Source organism: Epinephelus lanceolatus, chromosome 18, assembly GCF_041903045.1.
Source record: "Epinephelus lanceolatus isolate andai-2023 chromosome 18, ASM4190304v1, whole genome shotgun sequence".
NCBI lineage: Eukaryota > Metazoa > Chordata > Actinopteri > Perciformes > Serranidae > Epinephelus > Epinephelus lanceolatus.
Window position 1 is genome coordinate 5,329,759 of NC_135751.1, and position 21,645 is coordinate 5,351,403.

The 21,645-nt window shown below is 40.9% G+C and overlaps 1 protein-coding gene across 1 annotated transcript in view; it reads left to right on the forward strand.

Annotated features, from left to right (window-relative positions):
• The first annotated feature begins 9,235 nt into the window (after nucleotides 1-9,235).
• Nucleotides 9,236-21,645, forward strand: part of fbxl16 (F-box and leucine-rich repeat protein 16) — a 48,781-nt gene continuing 36,371 nt past the window's right edge. The window contains exon 1 of the mRNA XM_033645169.2: nucleotides 9,236-9,708. The gene's annotated coding sequence lies outside the window, so the exon portion shown is untranslated. The remainder of the gene's footprint in view (nucleotides 9,709-21,645) is intronic.

The following is a 21,645-nucleotide window of genomic DNA, read 5'->3' on the forward strand; positions in this document are numbered from 1 at the left end:
CAAGAATGTTAAAGTGTCTAAAATCAGTGTTTATATAATAACAATGTATCATATGACAATGTGAAACAGGTTCGCTTATAGTGATGTGCAAATCGAGAATTATATCCTGAACCTGCAAGCACACACACACGTGCGCACACACACACACACACACACACACACACACACACACTCACCCACAAAAACAAAATTAACAACATCAACAAAAAAAGTAAAGGGGGATTGCAATTGGTGCTTGTAACAATGATTATGTGGAGGACAGTCTCCTAAAATGAGTTATTTCAGGTTTAAGTATTAACCTAACTGTAAAATCACTGACTTACCAGATATGTATATGTTGTTATAGAAATATAGAAATAGAAATATAACTTTTCATTAAATTGTAATAATCAAACAAAACGCAAGAATACCATAAGAGACACATTTCCTCCTTGTGGTGCAATTGTTTTTCCTCCGACTTCTGTCAGCAGCTGGAGGTAAACATTAGTTAGTTTGGAGCAAGTGGCACCCTTACATTGCAACAACACATTCTAAACCCCATCTCGTCCACACTGAATCTGTTAATATGGGCAAGTACTTTCTGTCTATCTACGTTTGTGCCATTCAAACAGGAAACACACATATTATATTGTGATATTTACTAGAAATGACAAACAGTATAGCCAACAGCAAGTAGGTTGTAGGAGTGATGATGTTTTACTAGAGACTATAGCCTTCCTTGTGATCTTCCCTTAGCCAGCTGCCATCTTATTGCTTTGAAATTTGAATCACCTGGCCTTTCCTAATGATGATTGTAAACAAACCAAAGACCTAACAAGCAAATTAATGTCTGAGACCCTGGTAAAAGTTGTCTGAGAGCTCAAATGTCAAGCTTTTGCACAGTGCTCCTTTACTTTTTTCACTCCAAAATTGTACAAAACAAAAATTATACACTGATCTTGCTTAAAATGTTGAAAAGCATGTTTTGTGTTTAACTTCATGCCTTTTGGAGATCAGTTCATCTTCTACTTAATTATTCACACTAAATGAAATTTTGACCAGGGGTGCTCAAACATTTGCATGCCACTGTATTTTTAAATACAGTAAGTATTCAGAATACTTGCAAACTGTAACTGTCACGGAGTACAGTTACTCATATTTTGCATTTTAAATACGTAACTCAGTTACTTGTATTCCGTTACTCCCCAACCCTGACTGTGACATGCACATACACGCATAAATCCAACTGTCCATCACATACTGCCATGACAGACAAGATTTGGTGAGACTGCAGATTGTTGCAGCTGCAACAAGGTTTGTATAGCAGTGTCTGACAGTGATGGGCTAAATGGATAAGGGGCAGATTATTGTTATCATTATTACCACACACACAGGTATAAAAAATAATAAAGGAATGAATGGGTAATTGTAATGCTACATTGTAGAAGCTGCAAAGCAGTGGAAACCCCCTCCCCCTCTATCCATAACAGGGAGTGTTCCTCTTTCTCCACTAGGAATCCCTGCATTATTAATGCTATAGTATGTGCACTATGGTGGGTATTTCTGGGTTTTTATTAGGCTTTGCTTTGCACTTGACATTTTTATGGCTACATTTGTTCATGTGTGCAATCTCTGTTTTTGTATCTAAGGTAAACCCATGAGCTGACTTTCTATTTCAGTATGTGTGTGTGTGTCTGTGTTGTACATTATCGTGCAACGCCCTGTGTGTTGTGCTTGCGTGTGTGTTGTCCGTGGATGCTTTGTGTGTGTCTGTGGGTGTATCTCTTTGTGCTAAAGGGGGTGGGAGGCTGAACAGGCGGGTAGGATTCTATAAATAGGACTCGGAGAGAGAGAGAGACACACACACACACACACACATGCACAAAGAAAAAAATGGAGAGAGAGTCAGAGGCGGCTGCGCTATGTTCGCCTGGAAGATACAGAACAAACGGAGGAGGAGAGCCAGTGAACCATGCCGTCACTTCCTTATTGAGGTGATGCCCATAACAGGGCAAACCCCCGGAAGGAGCTTTATGGCAGTGAATCGCAAACCACCTTTTCAAAATTATCAACGTCAACTTGTGACCTCACAGCACAGGTTATGGACTTAGAGTGGGCATGTATTGTAAGCAGTTTAACAAACAGTTCCATTTTGGGAAGGCTCATTTTTCTTTAATTCAGTCACTGAGTTTATTTGGACTAATTTAATTACTTATTAATCAACTCTGGTTTTACTTTTGCTTTAAGTCAATACTCATATTTTGGTTTCTTCTTTAGATTTTGCCAGACATACAGCATTTCCTCCACTGAATAAAGCACTTTGCTCCTGTGGACTGCAGCAAATAAACTGCTTATGAATTAATCTCTTTTACCTCTGCCAAAATATACATGAACGTTGTTACAATGGTGTGAGAACATTCAGAAAATGATGTATGATTTCTCCTGTCCATCCCAACTCTCCTCATCTCTACCCCTCCCAAGCACCTCTCATGAACAAAGCCTAAAAGAATAGGCAATCCAGTCCAGTTTCAGGGTTCAAACCCTTTCTCAGCCAAAAGAAGGAAGCAGCTCAATGCTAAAATCAAAGCCACAATTGGCAGCAAGTGGGTTTAGGGCCTCACAAAGCTAAGTCAAGTCACTTTAGCTGGTTTGATTTGCCTAAACTGGGAGCGAAACCAATCACACACTTGTTTAATCATTACAATGTATGCAGCAATTCAATAACTGCACAATCACGGCACACTCACTTGATCTGCCTTTATCGGATGTGAGCAAAACTTTGTGTGTACTTTCAGGACTTAGTGCGAGATGTGTCCACTGAGTTTATTCATGATTGCTCCAAGACAACTTGAGTTATGGGCTATTTCCCTCTAAGCCCTTTACCTTTGCAAAGACCTTCTGACACACCAATGGTGTCCTTATGACCTGTACACGTGTCTTTAACTGGCTGGTAAACACAAGGTTGGGTTTTACTCTTATACTCACTCAACTTTTAAGAGTGGAAGTAGGTTGCGTCTGAGGTTGCTGACGGACCATAACCAGCACTGTATTATAGCCTACTTACCTGAAATCCTGAGTGAGGAGTTGATCTTCTTTCAGGTGTTGTTTTGTGGTGTGTATTAGTCCTAAAATATTGTCTGTGGAACAGATGTAAAGCTCTGGGTAGCCCTACACTAAAATATCCAACTTTGCTGCTGTGATTGGTTGTTCCTTTCACTTTGCATGCGGTTTACACAAAAGTTGAACTCCTAGGGTGCAGCCGTTGCGACCTGAAAAATAGGCGCTTCTGTGGTATATGTGGCAGCTTCAAGAGCAAGGCGGCAGGTTGCTAAGCAACCTTAACAAGCACCATATCATAGTCTATTTATCTAAAACCCTGAGTGCAGAACTGATCTCCTTCCGGGTGCTGTGTTTGTAGGCCTATTGTCTGTGTGACAGATGTAAAGCTCTGGCAGCTCTGCACTAAAATGATCAATTATTTATCATAGACTGATATTTATGGAAGAAGGGAAAAATATCTGCCAGCTGTGATTGATTGGTTGGTCCTCATCACATGACATATGGCGTATACTGCTGCGCTCCAAAAGTTGAACACTGTTTATCTCAGGGTGTAGCTGTCGCGCCCTGTAAAATAGGGGCTCAGGAACCCCTGTGCTCTACTCTGGCATTGCTCTAACGTTGTTTTGGCATTTGAGTGCACCTGCTGCGCGTCTACATTGAAAACAATGAATTTGAGGGCACACAAAAATGTGGCATATATTTATGCTACTGAATATGGAACTTTTGCCAAATTTTGCCTAAACTCTCCACAAAACCTATAGAGGGGCACATTTGGATGCACTCATATTGGTCAATATGAGTGCATCCAACCTGTAATATATAGCTTTTTGCTAGACAGTGATCGTTCCCAAATGCTGTAACAACCAGAAAACAGCTAGATGGGGATGTTAAAGAGAGTTAATTTGTCTTTTTATCAGCAAATATCTTAATCACTTGATTTGATTCTGCACTTCACAGTAAATTTGATCAAATTAATGTTATTGAAGTCATACACAGATATAGTGTTAAACTATATGATTCAAATATACAACTGATTTGTGTTCCTGCATAATACATAGCTTTATTCCATGGTGATTACTGATTCTGGATCATGGTTGACTCATTTCATTCAGCAGTACGTCTGTTGTTGGGTCATCAGGACCAGAACTCTAGCTATGTGATTCAATATTTATCTCTTACTATGGAGCATGCATTTACTTCAGACCATATGTTTCTAGAGAGCAACTGGGTTACAGCAGAGAGCACTAGTTCACAGTTAAGTTGTCATAATACACTAAAGAATAAGTCAAACTCACACTGTAATATGATAATTGTACAATGTACATGACCTTTTCACATTACAGATGATTTAGTGTTAACCCTTTCAGTCTCAGCTGGAGCAGACAACATTCTGCCTGCTGTCTAAGTGAAGCATGGGAGCTAAGTTGATTGGTGCATTTTGCTGCATGTCAATAAGCTTATCAACAATCCTTAGCTAAGCAATATAAGTTAGCAGCAGTGTAGCAATGTGTTGTTACGGCAACTCAAATGTGAACATCAAAACAAGTGTTTTTATGTCCCATTCTCCTGCAGTGGCTGAGGAGGTCTTAAAGAATTTGGTAATGATTCATTTTATGAGCCTGTAATTTCCTGATAATGTCCTGGGAGTTTCCTGAAAAGAAGTATTGAATTTGATACAAATAAAAGGGAAACTATAGCTTTCCTTGAAAGAAAAGTTCACAAATTTCACATATTTGCATGTTCATGTGTTGATGGTTGGACTAGAATAAACTGAAGTAAAATTTTGAGGTTTGTTGTTGTACCTTTTCAATTTTTCTGTAGCACTATCTGTTAAAATATAATGTATTATCTCTGCATTGTTAAAATCATGATACATTTCATCTTCAACTATTCACATCAAATATTTCTTCACTTTGAACTTCATATTCTGAAAAAGAAAATGTGCAATATAACAATACAACAGACTAATCTCCATCTCCTCCTGTCCACATGTTGGAGTGTCTGAGCAAGACAACAGAGATGCCCCTGCTGAAATATATTTGTTGCGCTGTCTAATGCATGTGTGTATCCCCAACACATTCTCACTCCGACTTCGTCACATATCAGCGTTCAATCATGGACTTTCCACATCGAGATACAATGTGCAAGGTACCCTGGGTGTGTTGGTTGTTGGTGTTCAGGGACACTGTGTCAACTTCAGCCTGTTACATGCATTGTCTGTTTTAGAGACCACTTCCTTTTTCACAGGAAACATACTGTTTGCATACAGTTTTATTTTAAAATAAACTCAATACGTCAGTACAACACACAAGTTAATGTTTTTTTTCCTCCCAACAAAAAACGCAGGTGGTTATGTTTTGCCAAACATACACACGTGGTTGGATTTAGGCAACAAACACATGTGGTTGGGTTTAGGAAAAAAGAACAGGGTTTGGCTTTACACTCTTATAGGAAGCGAAACCAGGCTCCTGGGTGAAAATCGGTGGTTATTGGACCCATTCACCACCCCTCCCACTTGCACTGCTTGGACTTCTGAAGCCTTAACTTTCATTGTTGTCCTGCCGCATTTCCCCCTGGCACAGCCCGTCATGTTAAAGCAGCTGTGCGGAACTTTTTACCATTAATAAACTGTCCCTAGTTCGTATCACCCCCCCTTGAAGATCCGCATATTTATTTGAGCCCAACAGCGACAAAAAAGCCTTTCTCTATATGGCTATTTAGCGTAGTCTCACTCGGGTCGGACACACAGCAGAAGTCAGCAAACCAGAATACGGCACCCGAGGCCGAAGTGATTCTGCTCGCCCGCAGCAGCCCGTAGTGATTAAACCACAGAAGAAGAAGGAGCCGTGTTTACAGTGTTCTTCGAGTAAGCAGTACGCAACGAGCATTGCTGAACACATAACACCTAACAGTTTTACCAGAGATGTATCTATGAGGATTTGGTTGTACTTTTGATGTCATGGTGGATAACGAAGGAGCATCATGTAAAATTATCTGTGACTGTGACCATGAACACAAATATACAGCAGGCAGTTGTCCTCAGAAATTCAGAGCTACACCAGAACATTTATGAACAGGTCTTACTTTACTGCTAATTTGTGTGTAACGTTAGCATGTTAGCATGTTAGCATGTTTCCACTAATTACTTGGACTGACCTAACGTTAGTAGCGTTAGCTTTGCAAGCGAAGGCTGCAGGTAACAGCTTTGCTGTGTTAGGATTATGTTATGTCTTCACTGTGTATCTTCACATAAAAGAATACTCCGACGATTTGGGAGTTATGTCCTTTCTCTATCATTTTCATATTGAGACAACATGATCGATATCTTTTTTGTGTCTGTACGTCCAGTGGCTGGGTCTCAGCGGTTAGCATTGCGCTTATAGGGGGTCAGTACGTCCTGCACTGTGATCCGCGGAGGGATACACCGGTGAGCAGGCACAGACGTAGCTTGTAGACAAAACTCAGCTGTTTATTTAGCCTAGCAATATCTCCGGACTATAGTAGCTGCAATGGACGACTTTGAACGCGATTTTGAAGAGTTTCCTCTAGCAGACACAGATCCAGAGCCATACCTGTTTGAGCCGGAGCATACAGATGAGGAACTTGGATGCTGAGCGGGCGAGAAGAGAGGCTGAATCCTCCGCTCCCATTTTGCTGCACAGAATGGGATTCGGTGCTACCATTGTCGGGGAGATATATCATCAGGAGGAAAACCGCCGCAGAGAGTGCATCACCTTTCAGTCAAGTGAGTAATATCGTCCATGTCGTCTCTTTGTTTGCTTTTACCGAGTGACCTAGTGTACCTGTCCCAGAGCCAGCTGCAGCTTTTGCTCACCGGCGTATCCCTCCACGCAAGATGTACTGACCCCCTACAAGCGCCAAGATATCCATCATGCTGTCTCAATATGAAAATGATAGAGAAAGGGCATAACTCCCAAATCGTTGGAGTATTCTTTTCACATAATAATGCGGACTCAGCAGATGACTTGTTAACTGTTTATTCCTCCTTACACCGAACGTACGTGGCTGCTTCTCATTGTTTCCAGTAGCACAACAATGGTTACTACATTACCCAGAATAACTTGAGGCTCACACTACTACGGTAGCCTTAGTAGCTCAAAATACACAACAGATTAGATTAGATCAGAACAGAAACACGACAGGAGAATTTACTGAGTAATTTTGCTGACCTGATGTTAGTTAATCCTCTCGGTCTCCAAAACAAATGCATGCTGTAATTGCCAGCTGCAGTCGGAATTTTACGACACCAGGCTGTGGGTGTCATACCGCTTCGACCAAAGGGGCGCTATAATCAACGAAAACGAAAAGTTCCGCACAGCTGCTTTAAATAATAACAGCGACTGCGGTGCATCATGCCGCATGAAAGGATGACTTTTTTGTCGATGTCTGACGTTTGAAGTCACTGCCCATTGCCCAAGCACCAGATTTTGAGGACTTTTTTTTTCTTTTATTTTTTTCTTTTATTTTATTTATTTAAAAGGGACAATGTACAGCTCAAACATAAATGTCACCATTTGATGCACCGTACCAGATTATAGCTTCAAGCTAATTCACGTCTGTGGTCCCTTGGTAGGTCACAGTAAAAAATACAGTACAATAGCAAAACAGATAAAAACAGCATACAAGGATAGACAGAACATAACAAGCTACCTGCACACACCCACCCACACACACCCACCCACACACACACACACACACACACACACACACACTCCAAAAACCAAGTTCTGAAGACCAAGTCAGTGATTACAGAGCTGAGCAGCTTTTAACAGATTTTGGAGTGAGACCAGGTTTGTATCCCACTGTCTAGCTCATCACAGCCGCTCTGCATTGCGCTCACATGGTGGTTACCACTGATATTGGGATGGCAGCAGTGTGGACGTTTGCAACCTCATTGCAGTTGTTTAGCGCTGTTTATGGAGTTAGCACTATTAGCTGCTAGCTGCCAGCTGCCAGCTCAGCCACCTCCAAATATATTCTTTTCAGTCAAAAGTTTATGTGAATTGAAAATTCATTCTGTTGCTTTGCATCTTTTCAGCGTGCTGGAATGCTTTCTTTTGGCAAATTTGAGTGTAACACTCATGCACTTACCATAAAACTTCAATAATAGCCCGGACTATTATTTGCTTAAATCACTTAACTAAATCAGCCTATATTTGGGACAGACATCTAAATGGGACAGGCTCTTAATTTCTTTCACACAAAACTGTTGCACTGCAAAGATGGGAAATAGGACATTCAAACTGTCTATTTAACCAGTGTGAATATTTCAGTTTCAGTCACCATTTTTTTTTTTGTCTCTCTTGTTTACCAGGCTGTAAATCTGAATGAATTATTCTTTAGTGCTGATGATTTCAGTAAAATAAACTGAACGATTAAATTGTGTCATACCAAGCTAACAATTTGTGTTGCATCTCCATACTGACAAACATTTAAACATTTGTATTTGTATGCACAATCTAAGCAGCTAACCAATATTAGCTCCAGTGGGTAAAAAACAACCTGGTTTTATACATCCAAAGAAGCTGCATAAAAGTGAAATGCTTGGCAACCAGACCAGGCATCTAATTGAGACAGTTGTTTTTTGTTGTTTTTTTGTCAAAATGTGTAGCCAAGAAATTTTCAAATACCACATTTATTTATTTTTGATTATTGTTTGTTAGCTAAGGGATTTATTTGTGTTGATTTCTCATTAACTTGTGCTTTTGTTTGTAATAAATACAGTGAAAATAAATACAACAAATACAAATACAATAATAATAGTAATAATAATAATAATAATCATGGCACCAAATGTGCTAGGTCTGGCACTGTTATGACTTTTCAACTTAAGATTAGAAGTAATCAAAAAGTAATCAAATGTAGTGACCTTACTTTGATGACATAATCTAAAGAACTGTATTACTTACTTCATTTTAACAGGATTACTAGTAATCTGTAACTCATTAGGCCTACATTTCAAAAGTAACCTACCCATCACTGAGAAGAGGAGCCCTAAGTAGGCTACACTTAACCCCTAACAGAGTCTGTGCATGCCACCGGCCATCCAATCATTAAGTTGCACCACACACACACACACACACACACGCACACACGCACGCATGCAGGTAAAGCAGCTAAGTGTGGTTCATTTCCAGCATGAGTGTGTCTGGGCTGCAGAACAATCAGAAGCTGCTGCTCAGGTTACATAAGAAGCAGACACAGTGGCTCTGTGCACAGCACTGCTCCAGCTGCCCTATCCTATCTCTTTAAATGAGACAGAGCTGCTCCGCTCCGCTCTGCGCGTGTGTGCGTGTGTGTGTGGAGGAGAAATTACGAGACAGAGAGAGGGCCACTCTGTTGTGGAGGAGGACTAGGCGATCGAAAACACAACAGATTGGATATTTTGATTTGATCTGAGCGCTTTTGCAGGAGGCTGTGGATCGCTTCTCTCTACCTTTGACTCATTGTGATTTTGGACCTCTTGTATCTATGGGCTCGGCAGGCGCATCTTTCGCCTTCCGATAGGACATAACGGGCAGGGCTGCCTTCAAATAATTATTTATTTCGCTCTCTCCGCGCCGCAACGTTGAGAGAAACGTGATCGAGAGGCAGCGATAAGAGCGCGCTGATCATGGATTAATGCCCGAGTAGATTTTCATCAGAGAGGTAAGGGATGCTGCGAGAGAAAAAAAGGCCGGACGAGGAGGATGCCTCCATGGGTGCAGAATGTGTGTGTAGCGTGTCTGTGCTTGTGATGGATGATGGGGTGTTGGGTTATGGCAGCAGCATCCACACTGCAGTCTCCTCCGCTCAGACGAGGCGGAGGAGACTGCGGAGAGGCCGGGGTGATGTGGGTGATGGCGCTGGGTGTTCCTGCTCTTTGTGTGCATGGTGGGGCCTTTGGGAGACGGAGCTGATCAGCCGCATCGAGCTGCGTATTATAACAAACACAATGACGTAAGCGTCTCCCGGTGACGCAACCGCTTTCGTTCTCATTTGTGCAGCAATGTGATTTCTTTCTTTGCAGCCTTTTTTTTTTTTACCAGGGGATTTCTGTGTTTTGCTGTGGTTGTCTTGGTTCCACCCCTGATGCTCTGTCAGCTGTTTTAGTCTGTGTGCTCCATGACATGTGAAAGGTGAAAGATTAGCTTATAGTTAATAATCTTCATTTAACCACTTAACCCTTAAGTGGCTTAAGGCTGGAAAAGTCATGTCTGTATTATAATGTATCCCGGGATTTCCTGTGGATTTGGCTGCACAGCATGTTTGTAGTGACTGACCCACTGGTGACGGTGGTGGTCTGGGGGGGCTACGTTTGTCATAGGTTACTGCAACTCAGTTTTATAGTTAGAGCCAGCTCTGTCATTGCCCACATCTTTTAAACTCTTTGTAACTCAGGCTATCTGCAAAAAGGCCTACATGTAGGCCTATAGCACTCATACTAAACCAGCCGCCCCTGGGCCAAATCTAGCCTGCGACAGGGTGCTGATTGCCTCTCAACTATTTTCTAATTCACAATAAAAATAAGTAAATTCACACTGGAAAAGCATCAACATAGAGCTTGCTTACAAAAAAAAAGTGCCAGGGAAGGGTCTCCCGGACCCTCGACAAAGGTCCGAGCTAAGCCCTGAATGTCCTAAATCTATACACTTGACCTGTGCAGGGCTTTGTCCATCTGTCATTTTACAAAAGTGATCAGTGGTGCTGTCAGATCTGCGCTTTTGAGGCTTCAGATGTAAATATGTAGGCCATAGGCCTATATATATATATATATATATATATATTAAAACAATAATAATAATAATGATAATAATAGTTAAAAAAAAGAGCCCCATATCTATTCATCTGTCATTTCATTCATGTATTAAAGCCCTCAAAAGTAATATGATATAAAAAAAAAGTGGTGCACATCATTTGTTCTTTGTAAAAGTATTAACATCAAGCTATACTAAAAGTACCATAAGTATATAGTACTCATCAGGCAGAATGGCCCATTTATACATATATATATTATGTTAAAGGATAATAAATACTGATGTGTTGAAGTAAATAAGGTGTTCAAATAAAAAAGCATCAAAATAATTTTTATTTCAAATCAAAAACATTCCCAGAGGAGGATCCCCCCCAAGACACCCTTACAGAGGTCTGGGCTAAGCCCCCAATGTCCTCAAGTCCTTGAAATGCCCCTGGCTCTGATCATGTTAAACTTCATGACTGAAGTAAATTTGGTTGCAGCCAGACAAAAACGTTTATCATGAAAAAAATCACATTATGCAGCTATCCAGACAAATCACAAGGACAAACAAATGCTAGATCATTTCAATGAGGACAGTGCAGGACCAATTTAAATAAATCTGAAACAAAAATCCTAGATTAGAATAGTTTGGATGACTGAGTACCATTTTAGGGAGCCAGTATGACCTGCACGGGAAAAGTGCACACACTATTATTTTTTGTAAATGTTTTTTTTGTGACATTGTTATGACATTTTTGGTGACATACCATGTTGGGCGAGAGCGGATGGAGAGTTACAGAGACAGCTCAAAGCTTGTGTCAGCTTTTTTCTTCTGTTAGTACAGTGTAGAGTGCGCTGCCCCAGTCTCACTTTACTGTTCAGCTTTAGCACTCGGGCATCAGTTTCTGCTGGGGTATGGCAACACCACTTGGACAAACCACACACAGAAATGCAGTAGAACTGAAGTAATAATAATGGTAATTTGGTTATTGATGATTATGATCACATTTACCAATGGTTATTTCAGATGGCAGTGAGTGGTTGCTTGACATAGTTGCATGGTATTCTTTTCACTTGTAGTTCTATCAATATAATTATATTATGATTATAGAGGCTTTGTATATTTTTTCATGGGAGCAGAAACTCTTTATCAATGGCCTGAAGGTAGGAGCTCAAACTCCCTCTGCAGGAGGGGATTTAAAGGACATTCAACATGTTGCAGGCCTTTCTATTGTAAGCCACATGTCCACAAAACTCTTTAAGTATAGTACCCTTAGAGCTGTGCATAGCCCATACAGATGAACCAAATACTGTTGGTATGGTATCTTTGGAACCAAAAGTAACCCTTCCGACAGGGTACCTAGACCCTAGCCCACAGGAACAATGCTCTGCGATGCTTTTTTTTTTTTTTTTTTTGTGAGGATTAGAACATATGCACTTCACACAATCCGGTCGGAATTAATACATTTATTTTTAAAGGTTTGAAGATCCACTCATTACTAAAAGTCTGTGTCACCCAAGAGAGACAAAAAAACAAAACAAAACAACAAAAACTAAAGTAATGGTCAAAGTTGTCATATTGGCATTTAACATGTAATTATTGACATTTAATGATGGATTCATGTTGTCAATTCATGCACTGAGTTACAATATAAGTTAATGTTCCACCTTAAAAGTTGCCGGTAGTTGGCCCGGTGAATTGAGTTTTTTTTCTCAGTCCACAGCTGTTACTAGAGGGAGCAAACATCCTTTATTTTTATAGTTATAGTTTACTTATGTAAAATTTGCCATGGTATGAAAAGTGGTTACATTAAACCAGCCAACTCAGCGCTGAGCAAGAGTGACTATCTGCTATTGACCAATCAACAGATTGCTGTGTTCACAGCTCCACCTTTTAGTGCCATATCTGTGTGCTAGGTACCCCAACAGAGAGGTGACCAATAATGGAGATGGTAGGGAACAGTTTTATTGATACTATCCACAACTTTTCACAGTGGAAATGGAAAAAATGCATACCGAACTGAACTGAAAAGTACCGTACTGCTCGGTGGAAACAGGGCTTTATTATATAGGCAAGATTGTTATCAGATGGTGAAAACTGCTTTACAGCTCTGTCCAGCTCTCTCTGGAATGTCTGCACCTGGCTGATCATCCACAGAACAGGGCTGTGCAACATTTTCAGCACATAAAGAACAGGCTGGAGTGTTCAGAGCAGAGCTGGGGTGCAGTGCTGCTGGAGTGTACAGGTATGACACCCCACCAGGGGCATATATATAGACAGTGCGGGCAGTGCAGTTGCACTGGGCCCCATTGGGTTTCGGGGCCTGTAGAGGGGTTGGTTGGAGGGCCCACTCTGTAGAGCACAGGACGAGCCCTTGCGAGTAATTCAACTTTCCACCTCAGAAAAAGAATACACGTTAAAATACAAATGCTGTCCTCTGCTATGTATATGCCCTTGAGAAGACAAACTGATCTCTTGTCAATGTTTCTTTTTTCTTTTGTGAAATTGTAGATAGATAGATAGATAGATCGATAGATTGATAGAGCTGCAAGCAGTAGTTTTTGAGTGGCACAATGGGTTAAATTAGATCAGTGAGCTAGCTAGCTCAACAAAGGGATGACAAAAAACCCAGATGATATGGAACAGTTGTATTGGTACCATCTGCAACATCTAACAATGAAAACGCAAAAATCACCATTTTAATATGAATGAACTGAACTGAACTGAACTGGACTGCTTGGTGGGAATGAAGTTGTAGAGGTCAGAGACCTGCAGCTGACTCACTCCAATATTTTTTCTGGCTACTTGGACATTTTAGCCAAGCCTGTACGTATTGACCAGATTCAAGTTCCCAAACCATGCCACAATACAGAAGGACAGAACAGACTCAGTGAAATGCTACAGAGTCATCATTGTGACTGATGACATCAATATGACACCATCATTTCTTTTCTCAGACAGAGCTCCTCAAAAAGGGTGGTTGATTTGAAATGTTGACCAGTGTAGTTGATATGAAGAAAGTTCTGAAACTAGAAATAGTACAAAGTTGGAGTTGAGTTGTGCATAGAGCAGGTGTGCTCTGTGAAACTGCAGTTTGACCAGTTATTATCCATAGGTCCTGACATACTCTGACAGGGTAAAGAGAAACAAGCACTGATAGCCAGAAAGCAAGGAAAGCACGCTGGATTGGTGGACCAGGCACATATTGACATGATGAAGGTGACTTACTTCTTCTAGCTCCAACAAAACTTGAACCACCATGAGCTGATGACCAACAATTGAACTTGGTTCAGATTTGGGAAATGTTTAAAATGGTACCTGTAGTTACAACCTGGTTTCACTCCAAAGTCGTCGAAACCCAGCCCTTAGTTAGAGACTTTAGACATCGCTCAAAAGAGCTGTCTGTTCACGTCGGCATGATACACAGCTGGTTGCTGTCATTGTTTAACGTGCCCAGTGGCATCAAGGGGAAATGTGGCAGGAGAACAATGAAAGTTAAGGCATCAGAAGACCAAGAAGGGTTGGCGGAAGGGGTGCTGGATGGGTCTAACATTCACCAACTTTCACTTGGGAGGCCGGTGTTTGCTTCCTCTAAGATTGTAAAGCCATGCACATTTGTTTTTGTACGTCAATTAGCAGTGTTGTACTGATGCAGTGCGTTTATTTTGGACGAGACTGTATGCAAACAGTACATTTCCTATGAAAATGGAAGTGTATTTTGAAAAAGGACAGTGCATGTGACAGGCTGAAGTTGACACGACATCCCAGAATGTCAACAACCAACACACCTAATGTACCTTGCATGTCGTATCTCGACGTTGAAAGTCCATGACCAAATGTCGATATGTGACAAGGTTGAAGTGAGAATGTGTTGGTACAGTAGTTAAGGCTGACCGTTTAAAGTAGTTTTCATTGTCTCTGCTATTTTTATTAGGAATTAATTTTTAGTTTGTTTTTCTCCACACATTACTCAGCTGAAAGCTAAACTAGAAAGCAAGATTAGTGGGTTAGTGTAGTAGTTTACCATCTTACTTAAGCCCCTTTCCCTCTGCACAAAAAACCCAATGACATCTGCTAACAACTGGATTTTATTGCAATGGGAAAGGTTACAATCACCATTCACACCCGGGTCAAATGACTCTGCAGTAGTCACAGGTATTTATTGCCTGTGGCTGTGATTGGCATTGATGGAAACACAACACCCACGTAAACGCACACTCCTTTACCTTAGCTCGGACCGATCCAAATTAGTCTGCACTCTGCTCTTCTTTACTGTTTAGTGAACTGGCCTGTCTGTGGCATTGAACGTGACACCAAAAAAAAAAAAAAAAAGCTGTGTACACAGCTCTGGTCTACTGGCAATGGGAAAGGTGTCTATCGTCTATTTTTAGTGGGTTTACAGGTGTTTAAAATATGCATGTACTCGCACAGATTTTGGTGAAAAAAGGGGTATGAGGTGAGCTCTCTTTTAGCATGGCTAGATTACCATGGCAACTGATGCTGCACTGCTAAAATGGGCTAAAAAGCTCCTTCGCAGCTTCTTTGAGTTGTGTCACTGTATAGTCAATGTTTCTCAGCAAAACTCAAAGTTTAAGACTTGGGACTTGACTTTGGGCTTGTCAGTCTTGACTTGGAACTTGAATGCAAGTACTTAATTGTGAAATGCAAAACAATGACTTAGTCCCAGGTCTGGCTTTTAAACAGATGTCGTGGGGATATACTGTAGTCTTGAGGTTTCGGTGGAGGGATGCTGGATGATCATTATTTCTTTATTTTTTAAGTTGAACAAACCTCTTCTCACCACACTACATGACACTACAATATTTAGGACAAGTATTTTCTTGTTGCAACACTTGACTGAGACTCTGTTGCTGGGTTAAAATCTCAAGATTGCTCAGAATTTTGAGCATTCAGTGTATTATATTTTTAGTTGCACCACTCCATGTAAAACATGCATGCGTGTAACCCAGTCAATCACATGTGCTATTTGCTAGTTATTAGTTGACACACTGAATGCCAAAGATCAATATGCATACTAGACATAATTGATGGGTGTGTAGGGTGTTTTTTAATTTTAACTAAAACCTTTATGTTTCCCTCACCTTGACCATACTGTAGTTGCAATTTGCAGATATTGTAGAATTTGTAAAATGTTCCATCATGTAATTGTCCAAAATCAGCCTTCTTTTGTGGAAATATGTTTGTAGTGAGTTGGCTGAACTGACCCTTGAGGCAAATGCTTAATCTGGTGATTGTGTTTATAATTATAATAATGTCCATGTTCATGTTGAACCATTCAGTATCAAGCTCTTGGTGTGGTATGCAATACGAATCGAACAATACGTTACCTACAACATTTGGAAAATAAAATAAATAAAAAAATACACTACATTAAACTGTGTTTAATATGACGTTCTCAGTGCCACTGCAATCAACAAGGCAGCCCACAGGACACACTGTCTGCACCTCACACCCCCAAACTAGAACACGACGCTTCAGTGAGACACGCTGGGTGTTTCTCAAAGTCAAGGATCCTTCCTTGACTCGTGCTTCGGCTCATGCCCACCAAACCTGGGAACTAGAGCAGCTGCATGGCCATAGCCTCTTGTTCAGCAGGTAACATTAGTACAACACACACACACACACACACACAGCAGTGAGCAGGGTAGCTGATTTCATCAGAAAGACTGAAAGGTTTGTTAATGATGGCTGTTTAGCTTGTGTTTATGACTGTGACATCCAGAGATGCAACAAAGATGTTTATTTATGTATTTATTAGACTGAAAGAGCTAAGAGAGCTCGTGGGACATAGCGAACTCGCCACTTACACACAGTGGGGCAGTAGAAACGACACTGACACTATGCGCTCTAATGTTAGTAATGTCGTTTTTATATAGTAAGACACAGAAATGGTGACAACAGTTTAACGAACCAACACCACAATTAAGTACTACACAGTCTTTTCACATATTTTTAACAAGATTTTCCTAACCTGTAGAATGTGTTGAGAAAGAAGAAACTGATTTTGCTAGATAGATATAAATAATCCTATTTCAGCCAGACTGTAATTCCTGCTTTGTACAAAAAACAAAAGCCAAAATTACCGCAACACCACTATATTGTATGGTACTGAACCATGAATTTTGTGAACCATTACACTGCTAATAGATAGATAGATAGATAGATAGATGGAAAAGTATCCTAATATTTTGTGCTATCAATATACAGTAAATATAGGATGAGTAAGTGTTTGGTATTTTGGAGGCGAGTGAAAATGGATACTGTATTGTTTTTCATACCTGTTATTCAGACTCTCAAATTTGGTGCAGACTAATTTGGAATGATGTTTGAGGGCTGCTTGGACAGAGATGGATGGACTTTGTGGAGGCGCATCGTTTCATCCAGATGCAAAAGGGACAACAATTAGTGCATCCACCCAGGTGTTGTATTTCCATTACTGCCAGTCGTAGCTTGAACTGATCAATACCCATGACTAGTGCAGAGTCATTTGTCCTGGGAATAAATGTGGATTGTAACCTTTCCAACTTCAGACAAAAGTTAGGTGTTAGTGTTGGTCGGGTTTTTGTTTGCAGTTGGAAAGGGGCTTTAGTGTGACAGTTTGTTATAGTTGTGGAATCTTACAAGTTAATACTCTGCAAAATACAAATCAAGGCTTAGTTTTTAGTTTGGCTGTCCATTTTATTCACAAAAGAAAGGAAAGAGAAAGGCAGGTGTTGACGATCAGCAGAGGAGAAATTAGCAATTAAGTTGTTACAGCGTAGGTTTCAGTTTGTCCATGAATAATGCAGCTCCTCAAGACCCAAGCTGTGGTGGAGGAAGTACTCAGATCATTTACCAGTCTGTACAAATACTCTGTTCCAAGTAGAAGTCTTAACTTCCAGACTTGACTTAAGTAAAAGTACAAAAGTATTACCAGCAACATGTAATTCAAGTAATAAATTACAAGTAGCCGACTTGTTTGGTGGAAGGGCCCCTTTCTGAGACTTCATATTATTCTAAATCATATAATTGGAGCACTGTATTGTTACTGATGATTTTACACAAAAGCAAACTGCAACCAATCACATGATTTGTGAGAAGGGGGGTCAACATTAGCTCTTAGAGTGGGCCCCCAGATTGTTGAGGTCACCTCTCGTCTTCAACAAGAACAAGTTCTCCCATATCTCTCTACTTTGATCTATCTGTCTGTCTCACCCTCCGTCTGTTTGTCTCATCCATCCATCCATCTATCCATCATTTATTTATTTATTCATTCACTGAATCACTGCAGTTGGGCAGTTGGCCCTTGGGCTACGTTGGATGTGCAACAATGACATATCAGTGTACAGATATCACACTTTTAAAACACCTTGAAACAACTATGAGAAACAATTACAGGGTCCTAGCCAAGCAGTATGACCCATTTAGGTTTCATTGTTTCGTACACCACACTAACAAAAGTGATTGTGCAACACACAGGAAACAGCGTGACTATGATCTGCTCCTGCCGGGTGATCTGTTACATGCCTGGCACTTACATATACCACCTACTTCCTCATTGTTATGCTAGCACCAAGATGGACTTCCCAGACTGAGTCAGAGAAAAACTGTGACACATCAGAACATGCTTATGGCTCAGTAGCTTATTTGTGCACAAAATAAGGTAAAGTACTGATGGCTTTCAAGGTGGCACCTTTAGGAGTACTGCGGCACCTAGATGACAACAGGCAATGTCACAGTTAGAGTTATTTGCTGCTGTCATTGTCACAGTTAGCCTTTGTAATGAACAGTTTCCTAATTCTGTTAACCTGGCTGGATTTGGGTTATTGCGTACTTGAGGCCAGAGCAGTTACCCACTCTTCTCTCAGTGAGGTGGTCTTTTATTATTTTTATTATTTTTATTTATTTTATTGGATTTTTTTTAATGGAATTTTTGCCAAATGACACCAAAATAAAACTGCCCACTCCAGCTTTAAGTAGAAAAACCACCACTATGTGTTAGTTTATTGGAATATTTAACAGATATTCTACCACTCACACACAATTTTCATGCACAGTTCATGCACTGTAGTGCATGTTCCTCTCCATCATCCAGTGCTGTTAATCTGTCTGTCTGTTTCTCGACTGTTATTAAAGAAAGTGCATTCGCACACAGAGATTTATAGTAAAATGAATGAGTCATTTATCTTTTTAGTTCGGTTGGAGTCACACTGTTAGGTTATGGAACGTGACTTTTGATAGAGAACGTTGGGTCAAATTGGTATTACTATACAGTTGATTTAATGTGTGTGGGGCACAGTCTACACAGTACAGTAATCACTGTTTGTGAGTTGTTGGTTAAACTTTATAAACTTTGTGAAACACTGTCAACCACAAATTCCTAATTATTTGTCCCCCCTTGCAAATTCAGCCACTGCTGAGGGGGTTGCGCACAGAAAATAATTGGGGCGACTGTTTTGATGTGCATAGACCACAGCTTTGGAGAGACCACAGCTTTGGAGAGACCACAGCTTTGGAGAGCTGATGAGCTCACGAGAGAGAGAGAGAGAGGGAGAGGCTGTGCCGCTACCTGAGTTTACTCTGAGTAGCAGCAAGTTGCTAAAATGCTAAAAGGGTCTGGAAAGTCTAGCGAGAAATCTCTAAGTTGTCAACACTGTGTGTGCATGCATGTATCAATATTTTTATATTTTGGCAGTGAAAAAAACACCCATGGTTATAGCTCAATAGCCAAACATGCCCTGGTCAGACAGAAGTGATCCTAGCATGACACTAAGGGTGTTATTACTCTTCTCCCATCATGCATCTGATGTGCTCTTATCATGATGCCTTGTTGTAGGACTTTCTTAATACAGAGAACACAAAATTAAAATTAGCTTTCTTGTTAGTTGGAACTTGGTTGTTCAACACTGCAGTGTGGTGAGATCTGTGCTTATAAGATACCATACTCTAAGTCCACAGAAGTGTTGCCATTGTACAACTTTAACTGCCCAATAAAAACACAAATCTTAACTTTATTGTCAGCCCAAAGTTTCAGTAAGAATTATATGTGAGCTCAAAAGTGTTTTAAAGGGACATTGTGTAACATTTTCAGTTGTTTATTAGCAAAAATTGATGTCTGCATTCATAAATATGTCATCACTGGTGTACTATTACCTCCACCAATAATCTGACTTATTCTCGTAAAAGGAGAATTTCGGATTTGTTTGTACATTGAGCGGGTAAGTCGTCTGTGGGGTTCCATTACGTTTCGCCATCTTGAGAATACACCCGCCAGCAAGGGACATACAGCACCGCCTTCGGCGTTTTCGTTGAGAGCCAGGCCAGCACTGCGTGACTGAGGAGCCGAAGGAGAGGAGCAAGAGGCACTTCACTACTACCCTGGCAAATTTGAAACAAAGTCCCACTCTTTGAGCATAATGCAGGATCATGCATATGCAGCATCATGGGAGACGGAATCCTTGTCGCCAAGAAAGCGCAAAAGGGAATAGAAAAGGCAGCGTGACCGGCGAATTAAAGAAACGAAGGCCCACATCGGGGTAGCCTTTCCCAGGTAGAGAGAGCTGCTGAGGGAGAATGGTAATGCAATCACAGGCCAGCGCCGCTGTTGGCTGTTAGCCGCTGTTAGCGGCCAGTCGCTAACAGCCTCATCCCTCTCCTCGCATCACTGCGCCGCTGTCAGCTGTTAGCCGCTGTTAGCCTCTGTTAGCGCTGGCCTGTGATTGTATTACCTTTCTCCTTCAGCAGCTCTCTCCACCTGGGAAAGGCAACCCCAATGCTGACCCTTGTTTTTTTAATTCGCCAGTCACGCTGCCTTCTTGATTCCCTTTTGCACTTTCTTGGCGACGAGGATTCCGTCTCCCATGATGCTGCATAATACATGATCCTGCATTATGCTCAAAGAGTGGGACTTTGTTATGCGGCAGTAGTGCCGCTGGCCACTAACAGCTGTTAGCGGCGCAGTAATGCGAGGAGAGGGATGAGGTGTGTGAGGTTGAGCCACTTGTCAGTTGTCAAAGGACAAGACGTGATTGGTTTGTTTCAATTTACATCCGCCCCAACAGTCCTACGTTGTAAACACAGCCAGCATGGTGAGGAGGGGGTTTGTCAACTCGCGTCGCGTGTGTCTGTGTAGGAGCCTGAATGAATACTCCATGTAGTATCAGATGACATGGTTTCATCAGTGTTATCATAGCTTTTTGGTACACAGCGGCTACAGTTGTTGCAATACGTGTTTGAAACAGTGAGGCGATAGAGTGCGCCATCTGTTTGAATGCAATATATGATTTCAGCGTTAGATGGGAGAAATTCCTACACATTGTGGCTTTAAGGCAATTTTATGCCTTTATTTATTTTGATAGTAGCGCATTGGGGAATGGGAATGGAGGAGAGAGAGAGAGATTAGCAATGGAATCAACGTTCAGCCTGTCTCAAACCATGAATGGTCAGCATCTTCACCCCTAAGTCATTGGGGTTGACCATTAGATTGACAGTTTTTAAGACAACTTTCGAGCCAATGGGCGAGAAGCTGTTATATATTTGCAATTACAGGAAAATGGTACACATTTTGTTTGAAAGTTCGAACAACCTTGAGTTGAGACAGTTTTGTCCAAAGTCAAGAATGAACTGTTAGTCTCAGAATTATGTCATATGCTACAGAGACATCAGAACCCCAGACGTTTTGCTCAGGGGATCTCACATCTTTTACTACAAATTTTCAAGAAGGCGATAATTTAATAACTTGACCACATATTTAAATTTTAAAATGATATTTTCTCACCTGAAATAATGTCAAAATTTAATTTGGTGGCACAATAGTTATATTGGTTGAAGAACAAAACTACTGTGTTTTGGTTTGGCTCATATTCTC